This window comes from Balaenoptera ricei, chromosome 3 (genome assembly GCF_028023285.1).
Source record: "Balaenoptera ricei isolate mBalRic1 chromosome 3, mBalRic1.hap2, whole genome shotgun sequence".
Classification (NCBI taxonomy): domain Eukaryota; kingdom Metazoa; phylum Chordata; class Mammalia; order Artiodactyla; family Balaenopteridae; genus Balaenoptera; species Balaenoptera ricei.
In genome coordinates this window covers 165,874,922-165,896,852 of record NC_082641.1, presented here as the reverse complement: position 1 = coordinate 165,896,852, position 21,931 = coordinate 165,874,922, and the positions used below count along the sequence as shown (strand labels likewise).

General features: G+C 39.2%; 1 protein-coding gene and 1 non-coding gene across 2 annotated transcripts in view; both read left to right on the top strand.

Moving 5' to 3' along the window:
* The window catches only part of LOC132362845 (zinc finger protein 354B-like), a 93,592-nt gene that overhangs the window by 36,851 nt on the left and 34,810 nt on the right, over positions 1 to 21,931 (top strand).
* On the top strand, positions 14,417 to 14,489 carry TRNAW-CCA (transfer RNA tryptophan (anticodon CCA)). The gene has a single exon. It is a non-coding gene; the product is annotated as a tRNA-Trp (tRNA).

The window sequence follows — 21,931 nt, the reverse complement described above, 5'->3', positions numbered from 1 at the left end:
TATGGCTGAGTAATATTCCATTGTATGTATGTGCCACATCTTCTTTATCCATTCGTCTGTTGATGGACATTTATTTAGTTTGCTTCCATGTCCTGGCTATTGTAAATAGAGCTGCAATGAATATTGTGGTACATGACTCTTTTTGAATTATGGTTTTCTCAAGGTATATGCCCAGTAGTGGGATTGCTGGGTCATATGGTAGTTCTATTTTTAGTTTTTTAAGGAACCTCCATACTGTTCTCCATAGTGGCTGTATCAATTTACATTCCCACCAACAGTGCAGGAGGGTTCCCGTTTCTCCACACCCTCTCCAGCATTTATTGTTTGTAGATTTTTTGATGATGGCCACTCTGACTGGTGTGAGGTGATACTTCATTGTGGCTTTGACTTGCATTTCTCTAATGATTAGTGATGTTGAGCATCTTTTCATGTGTTTGTTGGGAATCTGTATGTCTTCCTTGGAGAAATGTCTATTTAGGTCTTCTGCCGATTTTTGGACTGGGTTGTTTGTGTTTTTTATATTGAGCTGCATGAGCTCCTTGTATATTTTGGAGATTAATCCTTTGTCAGTTGCTTCGTTTGCAAATATTTTCTCCCATTTCTGAGGGTTGCCTTTTTGCCTTCTTTATGGTCTCCTTTGCTGTGCAAAAGCTTTTAAGTTTCATAAGGTCCCATTTGTTTATTTTTTATTTTACTTCCATTACTCTAGGAGGTGGGTCAAAAAAGATCTTGCTGTGATTTATGTCATATAGTGTTGTGCCTATGTTTTCCTCAAAGAATTTTGTAGTGTCTAGCCTTACATTTAGGTCTTTAATTCATTTTGAGTTTATTTTTGTGTATGGTGTTAGGAACTGTTCTAATTTCATTCTTTTACATGTAGCTATCCAGTTTTCCCATCACCACTTATTGAAGAGACTGTCTTTTCTCCATTGTATATTCTTGCTTCCTTTGTCATAGATTAGTTGACCATATGTGCGTGGGTTTATCTCTGGGTTTTCTATCCTGTTCCATTGATCTATATTTCCGTTTTTGTGCCAGTACCATACTTTCTTGATTACTGTAGATTTGTAGTATAGTCTTAAGTCAGGGAGCCTGATTCCTCCAGCTCCGTTCTACTTTCTCAAGATTGCTTTGGCTATTCGGGGTCTTTTGTGTTTCCATACAAATTGTAAAATTCTTTGTTCTAGTTCTCTGAAAAATGCCATTGATAATTTGATAATTTGATAGGGATTGCACTGAATCTGTAGATTGCTTTGGGTAGCATAGTCATTTTCACAATGTTGATTATTCCAATCCAAGAACATGGTATATCTTTCCATCTGTTTGTATCGTCTTTGATTTCTTTCATCAGTGTCTTACAGTTTTCTGCATACAGGTCTTTTGCTTCCTTAAGTAGGTTTATTCCTAGGTATTTTATTCTTTTTATTGCAGGGGTAAATGAGAGTGTTTCCTTAATTTATCTTTCTGATTTTTTGTTGTTAGTGTACAGGAATGCAAGAGATTTCTGTACATTAATTTTGTATCCTGCTATTTTACCAAATTCATTGATTAGCTCTAGCAGTTTCCAGGTGGCATCTTTAGGCTGTTCAGTGTATAGTATCATGTCATCTGCAAACAGTGACAGTTTTACTTCTTCTTTTCCAATTTGGATTCCTTTTATTTCTTTTCTTCTCTGATTACCATGGCTAAAACTTCCAAAACTATGTTGAATAATAGTGGTGAGAGTGGACAACCTTGTCTTGTTCCTGATCTTAGAGGAAATGGTTTCAATTTTTCACCATTGAGAATGATGTTGGCTGGGGTTTGTCATATATGGCCTTTATTATGTTGAGGTAAGTTCCCTCTATGCCTACTTTCTGGAGGGTTTTTTATCATAAATGGGTGTTGAATTTTGTCGAAAGCTTTTTCTGCATCTATTGAGATGATCATATGGTTTTTCTCCTTCAATTTGTTAATATGGTTTATCACACTGATTGATTTGCATATATTGAAGAATCCTTGCATTCCTGGGATTAACCCCACTTGATCATGGTGTACGATCCTTCTAATGTGCTGTTGGATTCTGTTTGCTAGTGTTTTGTTGAGGATATTTGCCTCTATGTTCATCAGTGATATTGGCCTGTAGTTTTCTTTTTCTGTGACATCTTTTTCTGGTTTTGGTATCAGGGTGATGGTGGCCTTGTAGAATGAGTTTGGGAGTGTTCCTCCCTCTGCTATATTTTGGAAAAGTTTGAGAAAGATAGCTGTTAGCTCTTCTCTAAATGTTTGATAGAATTTCGCCTGTGAAGCCATCTGGTCCTAGGCTTTTGTTTGCTGGAAGATTTTTCATCACAGTCTCAATTTCAGTGCTTGTGATTAGTCTGTTTATATTTTCTATTTCTTCCTGGTTCAGTCTCAGAAGATTGTGCTTTTCTAAGAATTTATCCATTTCTTCGAGGTTGTATGTTTTATTGGCATATAGTTGCTTGTAGTAATCTCTCATGATCCTTTGTATTTCTGCAGTGTCAGTTGTTACTTCTTTTTCATTTCTAATTCTATTGATTTGAGTCTTCTCCCTTTTTTTCTTGATGAGTCTGGCTAATAGTTTATCAATTTTGTTTATCTCGCAAAGAATCAGCTTTTAGTTTTATTGATTTTTGCTATTGTTTCCTTCATTTCTTTTTCATTTATTTCTGGTCTGATCTTTATGATTTCTTTCCTTCTGCTAACTTTGGGTTTTTTTGTTCTTCTTTCTCTAATTGCTTTAGGTGTAAGGTTAGGTTGTTTATTTGAAATTTTTCTTGTTTCTTGAGGTAGGATTGTATTGCTATAAACTTCCCTCTTAGAAATGCTGTTGCTGCATCCCATAGGTTTTGGGTCATCGTGTTTTCATTGTCATTTGTTTCTATGTATTTTTTGATTTCCTCTTTGATTTCTTCTGTGGTTTCTTGGTTGTTTAGTAGCATATTGTTTAGCCTCCATGTGTTTGTATTTTTTACAGTTTTTTTCCTGTAATCAATATCTAGTCTCATAGAGTTGTTGTCGGGAAAGATGCTTGATACAATTTTAATTGTCTAACATTTACCGATGTTTGATTTGTGACAGAAGATGTGATCTGTCCTGGAAAATGTTCCGTGTGCACTTGGGAAGAAAGTGTATTCAGTTGTTTTTGGATGGACTGTCCTATAAATATCAATTAAGTCCATCTGGTCTAATGTGTCATTCAAAGCTTGTGTTTCCTTATTTATTTTTTGTTTGGATGATCTTTCCATTGGTGTAAGTCGGGTGTTAATGTCGCCTACTGTTATTGTATTACTGTTGACTTCCCCTTTTATGGCTGTCAGCATTTGCCTTATGTATTGAGGTGCTCCTGTGTTGGGTGCATAGATATTTACAATTGTTATATCTTCTTCTTGGATTGAAGAAGAAGATATAACTACTCCAGCTTTCTTTTGATTTCCATTTGCATGGAATATCTTTTTCCATCCCCTCACTTTCAGTTGGTATGTGTCCCTAGGTCTGAAGTGAGTCTCTTGTAGACAGCATATATATGGGTCTTGTTTTTGTATCCATTCAGCCAGTCTGTTTCTTTTGGTTGGGGCTTTCAATCCATTTACATTTAAGGTAATTACTGATATTTATGTTCCTATTACCATTTTCTTAATTGTTTTGGGTTTGTTTTTGTAAGTCTTTTCCTTCTCTTGTGTTTCCTGCCTAGAGAAGTTACTTTAACATTCATTGTAAAGCTGGTTTGGTGGTACTGAATTCTCTTAACTTTTGCTTGTCTGTAAAGCTTTTGATTTCTCCATTGAATCTGAATGAGATCCTGCTGGGTAGAGTAATCTTGGTTGTAGGTTTTCCCCTTTCATCATTTTAAATATATCTTGCCACTCCCTTCTGGCCTGTAGAGTTTCTGCTGAAAGATCAGCTGTTAATTTTAAGGGGATTCCTTTGTATGTTATTTGTTGCTTTTCCCTTGCTGCTTTTAATATCTTTTTCTTTGGGTTTAATTTTTGTTAGTTTGATTAATTTATGTCTTGGCATGTTTCTCCTTGGGTTTATCCTGTATGGGACTCTCTGCACTTCTTGGACTTGGTTGACACTTTCCTTTCCCATGCTGGGGAAGTTTTCAACTGTAATCTCTTCAAATATTTTCTCAGACCATTTCTTTTTTTCTCCTACTTCTGGGATGCCTATAATTCGGTTGATGGTGTGCTTAATGTTGTCCCAGAGGTCTCTGAGCCTCGTGCTCTGTTATTAGGTTCATATGTGTTTTGAATTATTATATTTTCTTTTTCTCTGATTAAGGGCTTTAACACAGAATATATAAAGAACATTCACAGTTAAATAAGAAGGCAAATAACCCCCCAAAAAAGATTTGAACCCTTTACCAAAGAAGATACATAAATGTCAATTAAGTACATGAAAAGCTATTCAAAATTAGTTATTGGAGAAATGAAAATTATGAGACTGATGCGGTGCCTACTTCGCTAAGGAGGCAAGTTTGGAGAAATGCAAATTAAAACCACAATGAGACACCACCACGCACACACCAGAATGCCTTAAATGTTAAAAACTGATAATACCAAGTGCAGACAAGGATATAGTACAATAGAACACTCTCACACAGCTGAGGGGTTAAAAATGGTTCACGCACCTTGAATTATTTTATCTTCTCAGTGCATTGGCTCTTTTATCACTATAAATGTCCTCTTCATCTCTACTAACTTTTTTGTTTTGAAGTTTACCTTGTCTGGTTTTAGTATAGCCACTCCAGCAATTATCATTGCTCTTTGCCTGAAATATATTTTTCATCCTTTTACTTTTAATCTCTTTGTATCTAACATTGTCTCCTATGGGTAGTATATAGATAGAGCTTGTTTTTTTATCTAGACTGATGATCTCTGACTTTTTATTATGTTTTGTGTAATCTACTCATATGTAAAATATTTTATTTACAAACTGCATTTTACTTTTGGATTTCTATGTCTCAGGTATTTTTTGTTCCTCTATTCCTCTTACACTGCTGTCTTTTACGTTAAAGTGGATATTTTCCAAAATAGCATTTTAATTTCTATGATTGTTTCATTATAATTTTTAAAGTTGTTTCCTTCATGCTTCCTCTAGGGCTTACCTTACACATCTTAACTTATCAAAATCAGCTTCAAATTTATTTTAACTTAATTCCAGTGATGTATAGAAACATTACTTCTTTATAATTGTATTCTCTTTCCCTCCTTTTTGTGGTATTATTGTTATACATATTACATCTATAAATATAACAAACCCAACAGTACATTGTTATGATTATCTTATGTAACGTTATGATTTTAAAAAGCTGAGAAAAGAAAGGAGTACAAGTAAATGTTTGTAGGTTTTGTTATATTAACCTCATTATTTATCATTTCTTGTTCTCATCATTTGTTCCTGTGGATTACCATCTAGAATTATCTTCTTATCCCAGTACAGCTTTGTTTCCACCCACAAAAAATGTACTATAATTGACAAATATAATACCTTTCTAAATGTTAGGCTTGACAATACATTACATGATTACTGTTTTATTCAGCTACTTTTTAAAATCAGTTGAGACAAATAAGAAATATGTATATATATTATCTATTAGAATTACATAATTACCTTTCCAGTGCTCTGTTTTATTCATTTGGATTTGAACTACCATCTGAAGAATTTCCTTTTAAGTTTCTTGCTAGGTGGGTCTGGTAGAAACAAATTTTTGCTTTTGTTTATCTGGAGATGTCTTTATTTTGTCATCATTTTTTAAAGGATAGCTTTGCTGAATATATGATTCTTGGTTGACAGGTTTGTTTTTTTTCCTTTAGCTCTTTGAATATCCCACTGCTTTCTAGCCTCCATTGTTTCTGATAAGAAGTTAGCTGTTATTCTTATTAGGTTTCCCTTATAAGTGACAAGTGGTTATTCTCTTGCTGTCTTCAAGATTATGTTTTTGTTTCGGCTTTCAGTATTTTTAATGTGATGTATATAATTGTGGCTCTCTTTGCATTTATTTTACTTGGAGTTTGTTGAATTTCCTGAATGTATAGGTTATTGTGTTTTTTAAATAAATTTGGGTTATTTTCAGTTATTGTTTCCTCAAAATAATTTTCTTCTCCCTTCTCTCCTATCCTTCTGATACTCCCATTATGCATTCATTGGTGTACTTAACCATGGCCAACATTTATGTGAGCCTCCTTTCATTTTTCTTCATTCTCTCTTCTCTCTCTTTTTCAGATTACATAATTTTTATTATCTACATTCAAGTTTGCTAATTCTTTCTTCTACTAGTTCAAATCTATTGAGACACTCTAGCACGTTTTTCATTTCAATTGTACTTTTCAGCTATTTTGAAGTATTTTTCTGTTTCATCTGACATCTATTCACAGGCAGTTTCTGGTGCCTGCTTATTTTCCAGCGTATGGGCCATGCTTCTCTATTTTTTTATGTGTCTCATATCTGTTGTTGTATTTTGGAGTATTTTTGTTGTATTTTTGGAGTATTTCCAATCCCTGTATATCATTACTTTTATGTTCATATTTATACTGTTAATGACTGGCTGGATTATTTTAGCGAACTCTACCACACACACACACACCACTCACAGTGTTAACCTTCTGATATTGTACAATTCAATGGATGCAACACTTGTCTCTCAAACAGAATTGAGATCCAGGTTTACATGACTTTAAGTCCTGTCTTTAAGATCAGGATCTGGTTCAGAATCAGATGGAGTCTACCACTGCTGCTGGGCCTGAGATCTGTCAACAGAAGGCCAGGAAATGGGTGTCGAGATAACCAGACAGGACCCAAGGTTCACAGAACCCATAACAGTACTCGAGTGTCTCAATATAGTTCACTTTTGAGGGGGCAGATCCAGAGCTCTGACCCTCAGGAATGTAGATGGACCAAGCCTGGAGCTGGTCCTGGGAAGTGGGAGGTGGCCGTGTGCACAGGGAAGAGCTGGCTGGAACAAACACCATCAGGGCTGGGTTAGGTGGCCCAGACCTACTCCTTGGCTCTCTGCCTCTGAACCTGCCTTTCTCAGGGGCCATGAACACTCTGCACAATATACCCAGATGATTCCCTCAGCATTGTTGCTTTGGGCCGCAGTTGCTGAGGAGCAACTAGGAGAGAGAGGCAGGGCAAACTCAGTGTGTGAAGTCCTTTCCAGTCTTGTGAAGACAGGACCATGGGCAGAGGCTGGTCTCATAATTCTCTACTCTGCTCAGGGCAGTGTGATGAGTTGGGCCAGCCCTTGTTGGTCACCTAAGGATCATGAAGTGGAGTATAGAAGAGACATACACCTGAGGGGATATGTTCCTCCCAGTCTGGCCCAGGTTCTGCTGTAGGGCTTCTCCATAATGACGGGCCAGTGTTCACTTGGCCTCTTGAATATTCAAGTCTTACAAATTAATCTGGGGACATTGTTTCCAGTTCTTCTTTGTGGCCCTGGGCTTGAGACTCTGGGCAGTTGTCTTTGCTGTACATGATTCTTCTTCCTTGACTCAAGATGAAACTTCCAAAGGATTCCCCATTCTTACAACAAGGACTGGCCAGGAAGGGACAGAGAAATGTGGATGCACCTTGGCATGACTCACTCTGTATATTTGAGTGGTTTTCAGAGACCCTCCCTCTACACTGACAAGGCCCACACATGCCTTTGTGTCTGTCAGTGGGAGAGGATAAAACATTAACAAGAAGGTCAGAACCCAGCATCACTGGGAGAAGTAATGTTCAATCCCTGTACTCGAGGGCTTGTCAGGAAACATCTGTTTGCCTGGGTATTGTTCAAGTTCACTAATGAATAACAAAATCTGAAAACTGACAGAACACAAGGACTTTGACTAAGTATTTCATGGCCTGAAAGGGCTTATCCTTTGTTTCAGGAATGTAATCTATCCTCAGAAGGGGCCTTGATCACCCTCTGCTTACCACTCTGTAGACAAAGACAGAGCTCTAGGTACAGGGAGCCACAGGCCCTGTCAGCCTCAGAGATGCCCCTGTGGGCCTGGGAGGGGAAATTAGAGCTGGTGCAGTTCCTGAGGCTGAGACAGAAAGTTTAGAGAGAAAGAAAAGTGACTGATAGAATGTTATAACCAGAAAGCTTCTCTTGTCCCTGAGTTTCCTTTTCTTTCTTAATGACTTAAAATTTTTAATATTTCAGTCATCACCTAATTTTTTAAAATGAAGATATTTTAACATGAGGTAATCACTATTAATTCACAATCCTTGCTCGTGAATCTGTTAAAATATGGAAAATCACACTATTGAAAATAAAAATCTAACATTCTTAACACTAAGAAGTAAGCTAGAATTACATTATATAAAAGTAACAGGACTTCCCTGGTGGCACAGTGTTTAAGAATCCACCTGCCAGTGCAGGGGACATGGGTTCGAGCCCTGGTCAGGGAAGATCCCACATGCCACGGAGCAACTGAGCCCATGCACCACAACTACTGAGCCTGTGCTCTAGAGCCCTCGAACCACAACTACTGAGCCCATGCTCAGAGCCCATGCTCCACAACAAGAGAAGCCACAGCAATGAGAAGCCTGCGCACCCCAACGAAGAGTAACCCCCACTTGCCACAACTAAAGAAATCCCGCGTGCAGCAACAAAGAACCAACGCAGCCAAAAATAAATAAATAAATAAATTTATTTTTAAAAAAATGTAACAAAGATTCTCAGTCCCAAGTTAATAATCAAGAATTTATTTCAAAATCCTTTCAGAGCCTCCCCTTCTGCCTATAATGGAATAACAAGATCCAGACTTCCTTCCAACATCAAATGAGTAAAAAGCCAGATGAACTATGTAAAGCAAATATTTCAGACACTGGATGAGAAGAGCACAGGACAGTGGTCTAGAGGCAGGAAGCAAGTGAGTGGAGGCCCACAGCTGCCCCAGTTCAGAGCCTGCAGAGCTTCCAGGATACAGTGATGAGGAGATTCAGGCAGAGAGTGAATTAAGTTAAGGAAACAGGGATAAAATTTTGAGGAGGGAAAGGCAGCTGTAAATCTAGGGGCACAGTATAAAGAGAAGGTTGCTGCACACAGAGAGAACTCTGGAGATCTTCATGGGTGTTTGCTGAACTCTTTGCACAGGAACTAATAAGTATATGCACATGAGGAAACTATCCAGGCTGGATAAGAACCATGGAAAGGGGAGCAAGCTGAACAATCCCCAGGGTCACTCAAGTGGGTCATTCTGTGTCCGCAGAAGTCAGAATGGAAAAACCTCCTACCTGGTGGGTCATGCTATAGAGTCCTTAGAAATGTATTGCCCCACTAGCAAAGCCACATTAGCCTATCCTGGTCCTGCCTTACAAAGCTTTTATAGTATCCTCAAAAGATCAAGCTCTTGATCTTTAAAATGACTGCATCATTTTAAAAAGTCTAAAAATATTTAAAATAATTCTGTGATGGTTAATTTTATGTGTCAACTTGTTTGGGTGAAGTGATGCCCAGATAGCTGGTAAAACATTATTTCTGGGTGTCTCTGTGAGGATGCTTCCAGAAGAGATTAGCATTTGTATGGTAGACTCAGCAAAGAAGATCCACCCTCACCAATGTGGGCGAACATCATTCAGTCTGTTGAGGGCCGAAATAGCACAAAAAAATGTGGAGGAAGGGTGAATTTTCTTTCTCCCTCCTTGACCTGGGACATCCATCTTCTCCTGCCCTTGAACATCCCAGCTCCTGCTTCCCAGGCCTTTGGACTTGGACTGTATTGTACCACCAGCTTTTCTGGTTCTCCAGCTTGCAGACAGCAGATCATGAGACTTCTTGGCCTCCAAAACTGTGTGAGCCAACTCCTATAACAAATCTCCTTTTATACATAATATAATATTGGTTACAGAACCAATGGGATATATGTATATTACATATAATAGGTCCTCTGGAAAACCCTGACTAATACAAATACACACACACACACACACACACACACACACACACACATATATATATATACAAGCTACCAACCACCAACATAAAATTAATGATGTCTAGCCTCCAGGCCAAAATTACAAGGCATGCAAGAAATCCAATTCATGAAAAGGAGAGATACCAATCAATAGAAACAAACCCATAGGGCTTCCCTGGTGGCGCAGTGGTTGAGAGTCTGCCTGCCAATGCAGGGGACGCGGGTTCGAGCCCTGGTCTGGGAGGATCCCACATGCCGCGGGGCAGCTGGGCCCGTGGGCCACAGCTGCTAAGCCTGCGCGTCTGGAGCCTGTGCTCCTCAACGGGAGAGGCCACGACGGTGAGAGGCCCGTGCACCGCGGTGAAGAGTGGCCCCCGCTCGCCACAACTGGAGAGAGCCCTCGCACAGAAACGAAGACCCAACACAGCCAAAAAGTAATAATAATAACAAATAAATAAATAAATAAATAAATATTTAAAAAAAAGAAACAAATCCATAAGTGATACTTATAAAAGAATTAGTAGACAAGGACTTGAAAATAACTATTACATAAATAACTGAGATGTGAAAGATATAAACTGAGCTGAAAAATCAAAGCACCTTCACATTCTCATTAAAATTAGAATGGTAGCATAGCACAGTGGTTAAGATCATGCACTCCAGGGCCAAGTGGCAAGTTCTAGTCCCAGCTCTGAAAATTACAACTGTGGAGTCCTGCTCCAGTGAGGAAAACATGCTGGACCTTAGTTTTCTATTTTGGAAAATAGGGATTGTAATAATACCTTCCTTGTAAGTTGCTATGAAGACAAGTGACTTAATATTTATTATAAACATAGAAGATATTTCAGGGCTGTATAAATACATATGAAATAACTGAAAGACACATAAGCTAGTGACCTGCCATAAGCAGAGTAAGTAGATAGCTCTATTTTACCTCCTTTATTGCTGAGATTTCAGCTGCACTTAACACTGAAATTCTGGAGAGCAGTCTGTATTTCTCTTCTCTGCATCTTCAAGGCCTATTCTATTACCCAGAGGACAGGCAATGTTCTCTTAGTGGAAATTTTTGTTATTGATACTGTTTGTTGTTTAAAGGTTTTATTTTTTATAATCACAAATAATTGCAGCTGATGAGCATCAAAGCCATCAACTCTAGAGACTGTGCTCCAACTCGGGCATAGGTCCCCACTGTGTAGAGAAGAGTGGCTGCTAAGAGAGCTGGTGGCAAATGCAAGAACATATGGCAGAAATCTTAAAAGTTCAAAGTCCACACTGGTGTCAGAGTCAGGGCCAGAGTGGTCTTAGGCACAGCAACCCCTGCAGCCACAGGGCACACACCCAATGTTCCTGCCGTCTTCCGGCTGGCTTTGGGGAACCCAGCAAAGGCAGCTGGTTCCAGAATTGGTATTCTGAGTCTATTCATTTAGATACACAAGCTTTATGTGTTGTTGTTAATATTTCAGTCAAATCTCTTTTCTTTTTTTAAAAATTTATTTATTTGTTTATTTATTTTTTACTGCGTTGGGTTTTCATTGCTACGTGCGGGCTTTCTCTAGTTATGGTGAGTGGGGGCTATTCTTTGTTGCAGCACGCAGGCTTCTCACTGCGGTGGCTTTTCTTGTTGTGGAGCATGGGCTCTAGGCATGTGGGCTTCAGTAGCTGTGGCACGTGGGCTCAGTAGTTGTGGCTTGCGGGCTGTAGAGCACAGGCTCAGTAGTTGTGGCGCGCGGGCTTAGTTGCTCCGTGGGATGTGAGATCTTCCCAGACCAGGGCTCAAACCCGTGTCCCCTGCATTGGCAGGCGGATACTTAACCGCTGTGCCACCAGGGAAGTCCCTCAAATCTCTTTTCAACTTCAACCTTTCAGTATTTCTTGTTTTAGATGTTTTGCTTATAAAATGCATATAATTAAATATTGTTTACTTTTTCCACTCTAATAAGTCATTTAACTGGAAGATTTAGTCCACTTACATTGAACATAAGTACTGATACATTTATATTTAAATAAACCATATTACTTTGTGCTTTCAATTTGTTCCATCTGTTCTGTGTCCCCTCTCTTTTCTCCATCCTTGAATTCTTTTGGATTAATAACTTTTACTCATTCTATCTTTTTTCTCTCTTCCAAGCAGAAGTTACTCACTCTGTCATTTTTATTCTAGTGATTAGCCTAGAAATGCACCACATGCATTAGTATTTATCAAAGACCAATGTCAATTGATGTTAACTGAGGATTAATTACTATCCTCCTAGAAAATAAAAGGACTAGATCTACAAAACACTTTTCTGCATGTGTTTTGGAGAGTATATGTATCCATATCTGTTGAAAATAGGAGTGAAATTGCTGAGTAGTAGGGTAGACATATTTCAGCTTTAATATTTAATAAATACTGCCAAACAATTTTATAATGTGATTGTACCAATTTATATTTCCCTCATCATTGCAAACAAGGTGTTGCCTATCTATTATTTTAATGGATCTGGTGGGTGTGTATTGGTACCTCATTGTGATTTTATTTTATGATTTCCTGGTGTCTAATCAAGTTGAGCATCTTTCCCTATGTTTATTGGTTATTTGGATAACCTACTTTTTTTTCCATTTTGATATCCTTCTTGCGTATTCATGTTTCATGCCCATCTTTCTATTGGGTTGTCTGTTTTTTACTGATTTCTAGGAGTCCTTTATATTTCATGAATTCAAGTTTTTGTAGACATTTAAGTATTACAAATATCTTCTCCCACTCAACTGCCTGCCTCTCATTATCTTAGTTGTCTGCCCACTTCCTCAAGTACTAATTAGGTTACCTTTTGGAGGACTGCTGGTGAAGGGACGCTAGTTGTTGTTGAAGGCCCTTCTTAGAGGCAGCTTCTAACTGCATTTCCAGATTTGAGTCCAGTTCTCTTTCAGATTCACAAACTGACTTTCTGAGGGCATACAAAGATGAGCATACCCTTGGTGACAGACTCATACTATTAAAAATCAAAGAGTCTTATGGATATCTTAGTGGAATTGCTGGCTCATAAGGATGTAAATGTTCAATTTGAGTAGTTACAGCTAAAGAGTTTTCCAAAGAAGTTGTACAATACACATTTTGTATCCAGCCAGCTACTGCACATCCTCATGAACACTGGATATTGTCAGTCTTTTAATGTTTCCCATTCTGCTGGGGATGTAGTAATATTGTGTTGTGATCTAAATTTGCATTTCCCTGATAATTAAAAAAGTTTATTGGCCATTTTGATATCTTTCTGTTCAAATTACTTGTTCTTTTTAAACTGGATTTTCTGCTTTTTTTCTCATTTATTTTTAGGAGCTTTTCATATATTCTGGATGTGTCCTTTGCCAGTTAAGTGTGCTACAAATATCTCTTCCCATTGTGTGTCTTGCATTTGAATTACCTTAACTATCTTTTAATAAACAGAAAATTCTAATTTGAACGAATGGTGGTGCCAACTAAAAATTGTCATTTGCCATCTGCCTCTACAAGGATTAGGTCATTAGCCACTGCAGTCACTGACCTTCAATACACTCTGAAAAGAGTTCAGGATGGAGATCAGGAATGAGTCACTCTGTGCTCTGGGAAAAAACCGGCAGAACAGGCCTTCAGATAGTTAGATATTTTCAGGAGATTTTATGAGCCCAATGTCTTGTATCTTCTCATATCTAGAAAAACACTAAAATCAATGGACACATCTGCTCCTGGTGACTAGCAGCAACCTTCTCATGTCTACCAGCAAGCCTCTGCCAAAATGTGTGCTTGACTACATGTACCCCCCTTCACCAAAATCACGTATATACTGACCCCCCCACCTCTTCAGAGCAGTTCCTCAGAGCTATCCGAGATGCTGTCTCCCAGGTTATAGTCCTCATTTTGCCCCAAATAAAACTTAACTCACGATTCTCACATTGTGTGTCTTTTTTCAGTTGGCAGCAGTTTCATATATAGTCTAATTTATCAAGTTTTTTTCCGTTATGATTAGTGCTTTCTGCAACCTTTAAAAAGGAAAACACTTTCCCTATCATAAAGTTATAAAGATGGGGACTTCTCTGGTGGCACAGAGGTTAAGAATCCACTTGCCAATGCAGGGGACATGGGTTTGAACCCTGGTGCAGGAAGATCCCACATGCCGTGGAGCGACTAAGCCCATGTGCCCCAACTACTGAGCCCATTCGCTTAGAGCCTGTGCTCTGCAACAAGAAAAGCCACCGCAATGAGAAGCCCGTGCACTGCAAAGAAGAGTAGCCCCCGCTTGCCGCAAGTAAAGAAAGACTGCACGCAGCAACAAAGACCCAACACAGCCAAAAATAAATAATAAATAAATAAATAAGATATCCATAAAGTTATAAAGATGACCTCCTATTTTATCTTTTAGAACTGTACTCTCTAACATGGTAGTCCCTAGCAGCATATGGCTATTTAAATTAATTAAAATTACATTAAGTTAAAAGTTCAGTTTCTCAGTTGCACTAGCTACATTTAAAATGCTCAATATGGGACTTCTCTGGTGGTCCAGTGGTTAAGACTCTGTGCCTCCAATGCCAGGGGCCCAGGTTCAATCCCTGGTCAGGGAACTAGATCCCACATGCCCCAACTAAGAGTCTGCATGCCACAGCTAAGACCCTGTGCAGCCTAAATAAATAGATAAATAAATAAATATTTTTAAAAATTAATAAAATACTCAGTAACAGCATACAGTAGGGATTATAACATTGGAGAGTGTGTAACAGGGAAGAGCTAAATTGGACTCCACGTTGGATCTGTTTCTTTGACTTTAACCTTGGCTTTTCGTTGCTTTTGTTATTATAATCATACATAATGGCCTGCCTCGGGGAACCCTGCCCACCTGTGAATGGCTGCAAGAAAAAAGAAACTAACACATCCCCTCACCAAGGCTGGTCATTCCAGGAGATGTTTTGCAAGACTGATGGCCCTTTTACTTTACTTAGTCACCACCTCTCCCTTTCTGATTCTATAAAAGAAATGGGCATCCAGACCCAGATAAGATGGTTTTCCAGAGACACTAGTCCGCCATCTTCTTGGTCTGCTGGCTTTCTGAATAAAGTCGTATTCCTTGCCTCAACACCTCGTCTCCGATTCATTGACCTGTTGTGTGGTGAGCAGAGCGAGCTTGGATTCGGTAACAAATTTGGCGAGCCAGCCAGGAGCGTTGCTGCTAGTAGCTAGCCAGACCCGGTCAGGGAATATTGGGGCAAGGCCCTAACAGCTGCCAGGACCATTTGTCCTGAGGATCTTCCCTTCAAAGTTCCCTGAAGTGGAACCAGCTACCCCAGCGCTTGGCAGTTGAAGCAAGGAACTGATAAACTTCAATTTGCGACTACGAGTCGACAGACTCGATTCGATTCTGGAACTTCGGTTCCATCCGGGGAACTTCAGTTCCATCTGGGGATCTTTGGTTCCATTTGGGGAACTTCGGTTCCATCTGGGGCTATGAGTCGATGGACTCGATTCAATTCTGGAGGGTAAGTCGCTCCAGAGTGCACACCAGGAACATATTCCCCCCTCAATGTGGGCTTTTCCTTTATGGGACAAGCCAATCTGGTTGGGGTACCCTGCTGGCAGGGAGAATTGTTGGACTCTACCTGATTCTAGGAACCGGTTCGCTGGGAACTAGTTCATTGGTTTTGTAGGGTAAGTCTACCCATCTGGGAACTAGTTCGTTGGTTTTGTCTTGGTTTTGTGTGCATCAATGCTATAATTTGTTTGTGCCTTTTCTGTTGGAATTTGTCTGCGTCTTTTGTGTTTTGGTGTTATCAAACTTATAAAAATGGGAAATACTCCATCTATCCCAAAGGAAAGCCCTTTGGGGTGTAATTAGATAAATGGGCAAAACATAGCTGTGAGCCTATGACTAAGAAAGACATGATATACTATTGTAATAGTGTGTGGACCCAATATATGTTAGGATCAGAAGAACGATGCCCCCTGAATGGCTCACTCAATTATTATACAATCTTGAAGTTAGAAATGTTCTGCAAAAGAGCAGGGAAAAGAGATGAGATTCCATATGTAGGAGCATTTATGCTATTGCATCAGGAGGAAATGGAGTCAGAGGGCTGCCACCTTATGGTGCAGCAGTCTGAAAGGAAACAAAAAGGGAAATCTGTTCTACAAGGGAAAAGGGAGAAAATGAGAGTGGGGACATGTTATTTCAAAACTTAAACCCGCCCTCCAGCCTATCCAGCTTCCCCAATGGCCAAGCAGGCTGCACCAGCAGTTGTTCCAACTGCCCCCACCCCATGCCACCATCATATTCACTACCTTCTGTTTCCCTTACCCGTGGGGATCAAATAGAAGTTTCTATGTTAAAAACTGGAGCACTGGGACCTGTTTTAATATCACCATCTAAGACCCGACAGGGCACCCAATTTGGACCGGGAGCTACTTCTGCAGCTGGGCAATTTCCCCTGCCCCAATATCCTGTAAGAGGCCAGGGGACTCCCTTGGACTTGAGGCATCCGATTCTGATTTCCCCACAGGAGCCCCAGGTAACATTGACAGTGGGGAACAAGTTGATTGATTTTCTAATAGATACAGGTGATCTTAAGAGGCTTGTAAATATTAAACAAAGGGGAAACAAAGTCATCCTAGGAGAAACTTGCCTGTATCTTTGAGATACAAATGTCCTATCTGGTCTTCTCAGAAACCCTTTTCTCTGCCATTTTGTTAAAATGCAAATTAAGAAAAAAAAAAAGAGGGTACAGTAATTTAGAACTTGACTTGCTGTCCATAAATATTAGTAGAAAGGTTTTAGCCATCTAGATAAGTGAGCTTAATTTGTTCCATCTGCCAGAAACCCAACTTTAATCCAACCTCTTTTGTAAACTGATGTATTTTACATTGCTGTACCTGACTCAGGGCTGAAATTTTAAAATGAGAACTATGATGCCTCTCTGTTTGTTTGTGTGTTTGTATGTGTTTTTGTCTTTGGATAACATTGCTGAAGTTAATCTGTAAATGACCTCTATTTAACTGGCTTAAAGAAAAGTAAGTGCTTACAAACGAAACAATTCTAAATACAAGAGAAATTAAGCTAAATGAGTATCAGGGTCACGTGACCTGGGATATATTTAGTATTAAATTAATGCCTGGTATTAATTTTTAAGTTTGTTGATCTAATTAATATAGACATGTCTTTAGAGCCATCAACATTAAGTATAGTACTTTCACTGCACTTAGGTTTAATAGAAGTTAAATGAAATCTTGTTGTATCTGTTGCAAATTGTCAGCAAGAAAAATAACTTGATATGATGAAACTTTAAAGTAAATATAAATGAGATAAGTGCTTTTAGGTAAACTAAAAACAATTACCTTCTAAAAATCATCTAAAATAGTTTCTCCAGATTTTAGTATTACTTGCCTCTTGGTTGTCACTAGAAATCCAGGTTTTTAAGAGTAGGGGATTCTAATTTAAATACATAATTAAAGCTACTGAAAATAATAAAACATTTCAGTATGGTAGAATGTGTGTTTTCCGTTAAGATGGTATGAGAAAGGGAATTACATTTTGCTGAAAAAGTTTTGTACCTTGTCAGGATTAACTAAATTTAGATTGAAGTTAACAAAGTAAGTGGATTTTTTTAAGTAAGCTAATACAAGACTGGAATTTGATTTCTCTCTGTTAGAAGTGCTCTTTTTGATAACAGATTATATAAGTTTCTGTGCCCTTAGGTGATGCGTATTTGTTTTCTTTTAATCGTTTTGTGACTTTAGTTAAATGAATAAGTATTGTTTCACAGCGACCTGTTGTGTTTTAAAACTGTTTTGATATTTTTAACAAACTTCCCAAATATCAAATCTAAGCTTTTTAGCCTCCAGCTGACTATGGGATACTTCGAAAGAACATCTCCGAGACATCTCAGAGAGAAATGTCAAACTAGGTTTATTTGGTATGTTAAACTACTTCAAAAACATTGTCAAGTGATTGGAGATGAACCTTAGGTTATAGTGTATGGATAAATGTCATTTATATAGATATTCCAAAATTTATATGGAATCCCTAACATCTGATATGTCCTGATATGTTATCAATCATAATACTAGTTATTCTAAAATGGTATATCCAAGTTTCCTGCTAATTTCATTGTACTCAAATCTTTAACTATGCTATTTTAAGTTTTGTCCTGATGCTTTTACAAAATGAAGATTTTCAAGAAGGCTGATAAAAAAGGAACTTTTAAACCAATATAAGTTTCTGATAGCCTTTAGATAATATCACTGGACTGGGTAACAAATGACAAGACTAATGGGAAACCTGATTATTTCATCCAGATCAACGGGAATTAATTACATGGTGCTGAACGAACTGGTAAATATGATTTATAACTTTATGACTTTGGGAAATATACTGGTTTTAATCTTTGTTTTTCGGAAAAACCTTTTCTCTTATGCTATGACCTACAACAAGTTGATAAAGTATGCCTTTGTAAACAAAGATGAAACCTTTTTTTTCTCTCTACTTGATCCTGCCAGAATTTGTTGTCTCTAGCTGGCTCTCCTGTGGACTTGATATTATGCTAATCATTATTTTAATTTGTTCTTTGTTTCCAAATTGTTTGTGCTTTGTGTCTCCCTGCTGCACTATGTCTTTGTCAATGTTACTAGCTACATTACTTATATCCTGTCTATTTTATAAGATTGTTGCCTCTTGTAGTACCCAGTGTGTAACCAGGCCTCCAACAAAACTTCTTCTATGGCTAAACATCTTAAGGAAATAGATCACATTTATAACATAAAATAATTGTAATAATGTGATTCTAGGTATGGGAAGAAGCAACAAGGGAAAATGTCTTCTGGATCATAATTAGACAGAGGATCCAGAGAATCTTTAATTATCAATAGGGCCTAATCCAAAAATTAGCACCTTGAGTGGCATATCAATTTTCGCCTGACCTCGGATAAGCCTCCCAGCACTGTGGGACAAAATTTGGTCATAAAATGTCTCCCAAATATTGGTCAAATTCCTGACCAAGAGGAGAAGATCAATCATCGGGGATTGCAGCCCTCCAACGTGAGCCAGTGAAGCCTGAGAAAACTCAGGAAGGAGAAGAATACCTGCCATCTAGCAGCCATCAGACTGCAACCACTCCCTATGGTGAGTCCTGAGGAAACTCAGGATATGAAAATACAGGATACAGGCCCCAGATAGCTGTGGTATATATCAAAGAAATGATTTCATTGAGCCCAGACTCTTGCATCTTCCCATACATAGAAAAATGCTAAATTCCTTAACTTGAGATGTGGCCTCCTGAGCTAGAAGCCCTCAAAATTCTTGTTAACTCTCAACTTTTAGGCTGTAAATATTTTTAAGTCTACAGGTGTAAAGTAGACTCTTCCAAAGCGGAACAAAAGACAAATCTCAACATTTGGAACTCTGACACCGATGGCAGACACTCCCAGAAAGATCCATCTTACTGAGCAGTTAAAACGTTGTCACCCCTTTTTCCACAAGATTGTGGAATGGACATTGACAGTGGGGAATCATAACAGGGAAGAGCTAAACTGGACTCCATGTTTGATCTGTTTCTTTCACTTTAACCTTTGCTTTTCGTGGCTTTTGTTATTATAATCATACATAATGACCGGCCTCAGGGAACCCTGCCCCTCTGCCAGAATGTTAAACTAAAGTGCCTCGGTTCAGCTCAACGGAAGACAATCTGACCCCGCCCACCTGTGGATGGCTGCAAGAAAGAAGAAATTTACACATCCCCTCGCCGAAGCTGGCCACTCCAGGAGATATTTGCAAAACTTATGGCCTTTTTACCTTACTTCCTCATCTCCTCCCCATCTCTGTGCTATAAAAGAAACTGGCATCCAAACCCTGAGAAGACGGTTTTTCAGAGACAGTAATCTGCCGTCTTCTCGGTCTGCCGGCATTCCGCATAAAGTCGTATTCCTTGCCTCATCACCTCCTCTCCGATTCACTGGCCTGTCGTGCAGCGAGCAGAGCGAGCTCGGACTCGGTAACATGGGGATCTGCTCACGGGCAGGCTGCCCCACAGGGCTGCTGGGCTTGATCGGAAGCTCGGGGATCTCTCTCTACGCCAGCCTCCTTCAGGAGAGCAGAGGCTCGGAGAATATCTCTGAGTCCAGATTGCCAGGGACTCCCTGACACAGGGCTGTGCCCGGGTCACACCCGGCCCGCCGACTCGGCTGTGGAACTCCGAGGCTGCGGCGTAGAATGGGGGAGAGGCTAACCTAGCAGCTGCCGAAGCTCCTTTTGCCTTGAGGACACCTTCTCTTCTCATGCCCGCGTCGGCCTGGACTTCCACTCCAAGAAAACACTAAATATTGGAGGATCAGAAAAAGGGCGTTTGGAAATCGAGACGCACCTGTCAGCACCTACGGTGAGTCTCCCGGAGTGCACTCCATGACCTTTGACTGTCCCCGTACGGGAACTTCGGTTCCAATTTGGGAATTTCCCTGCAAGGGGAAATCCTTATGTGGAATTCTCCCTGCAAAGGGAAAATTCTGATGTGGAATTCTCCCTGCAAAGGGAAAATTCTGATGTGGAATTCTCCCTGCATAGGGAAAATTCTGATGTGGAATTCTCCTGCAAAGGGAAAATTCTGATGTGGAATTCTCCTTGCAAAGGGAGATTCTGATGTAAGGCGCCGCTTTGGGGCAACGGTCCAGGTTGAGTGGGACTCGGAAGTCACGTTTGGGCGCGTCTCCACCATATGTTTCTCCTTTTTCTTTTTGAGCATCCCTTTGCTATTTCCTTTTACGGTTTATGTTTTATGTGCGACTTCCAGCTGACGAGGTGAAGGTTTATGTTTCGATTTGAGCGCGCTAACATCTAACGTCTGTTACCAACTGCTCGAGCCAAAATGGGAAGCGCTTCCCCTAAGGTTCCACCCCAATCTGGGAACCCTTGGGGAAAATTTTAAATGACTGGTCGACCTATAGCTATGATCCAATGACAAAGAAAAATGGCCTGAAAATGGGTTTCCTACAATTAGATCTCTATTGCCACAGGATGGGAAAATGGACTGAGGTTCCCTTATGTTCAGGAATTTATGTCCCTTTTATTATAATCCTGCTCTGGGTGGCTCCACAATCAAAAGCCTGAGGGAAAAAAACCCAACTCTCCTGACATTCTAAATGATCCCCTTCTAACTTCTCCCAACTCTCAGGGTGGGGGAACCAAGCTTCCCCCACTCCTGCAAGTTCCCTTACTCCTTCAGATTCTTCTGATCAAACTAAGACCCCACCTCCCCAGAGGGACAATCCCTGCTGGGACAACATTTTATCAGCCAGTCTGCCCCTGTTATCAGAGCCAATTTGAGCACTATCTGGTTTAAATTTCAACTATGAAACCATGACCACAGAAAGAGAAAGATGATTTTCGACAGCATGGCCACAATATTCTTTAGACTCCGGAGAAAATTGGTTAAAATAAAATTTTTCTAAAATTGCAAAAACCAGTCCTTTTGGCATGTGCAATTAGAAAAAGCTACCTTGTTAAACTACTTCTCTTCAAAATTCTGACCCTGAGAGAACAAAAATATACCTAAGACAAAGCTTGAAGTTAACTCTTATCATGTCCTTGAGCTACAAACACAGCCCACATTACCTGAGACTTCAGCCTTGGGTTAATTAGTAGAACTTCAAGCCAAGAAGAAAAAAAAAAAAAAAAAAAGAGGCAAAGAGACATTTTAAATCTCAGGTGAAAACTATGAGAGCTCTCTCTGTCTGGATATATGTGTATGTCTCAGTATGTGTTTTTGTCTTTGGATAATATTGCTGAGGTTAATTTGTAAATGAGCTCTATTTAATTGGCTTAAAAGAAAAGTAAGCCCTTACAAATCAAACAATTCTAAATACAAGAAAAATTAGGCTAAATAAATTTCAGGTTCATGTGACCTGGGAAATATTCAATATTAAATTAATACCTGGTATTAATGTTTAAGTTTGTTGATCTAATTAATATAGACATGTCTTTAGAGCCAGCAACATTAAGATAATACTTTTATTGTGCCTAGGTTTAATATAA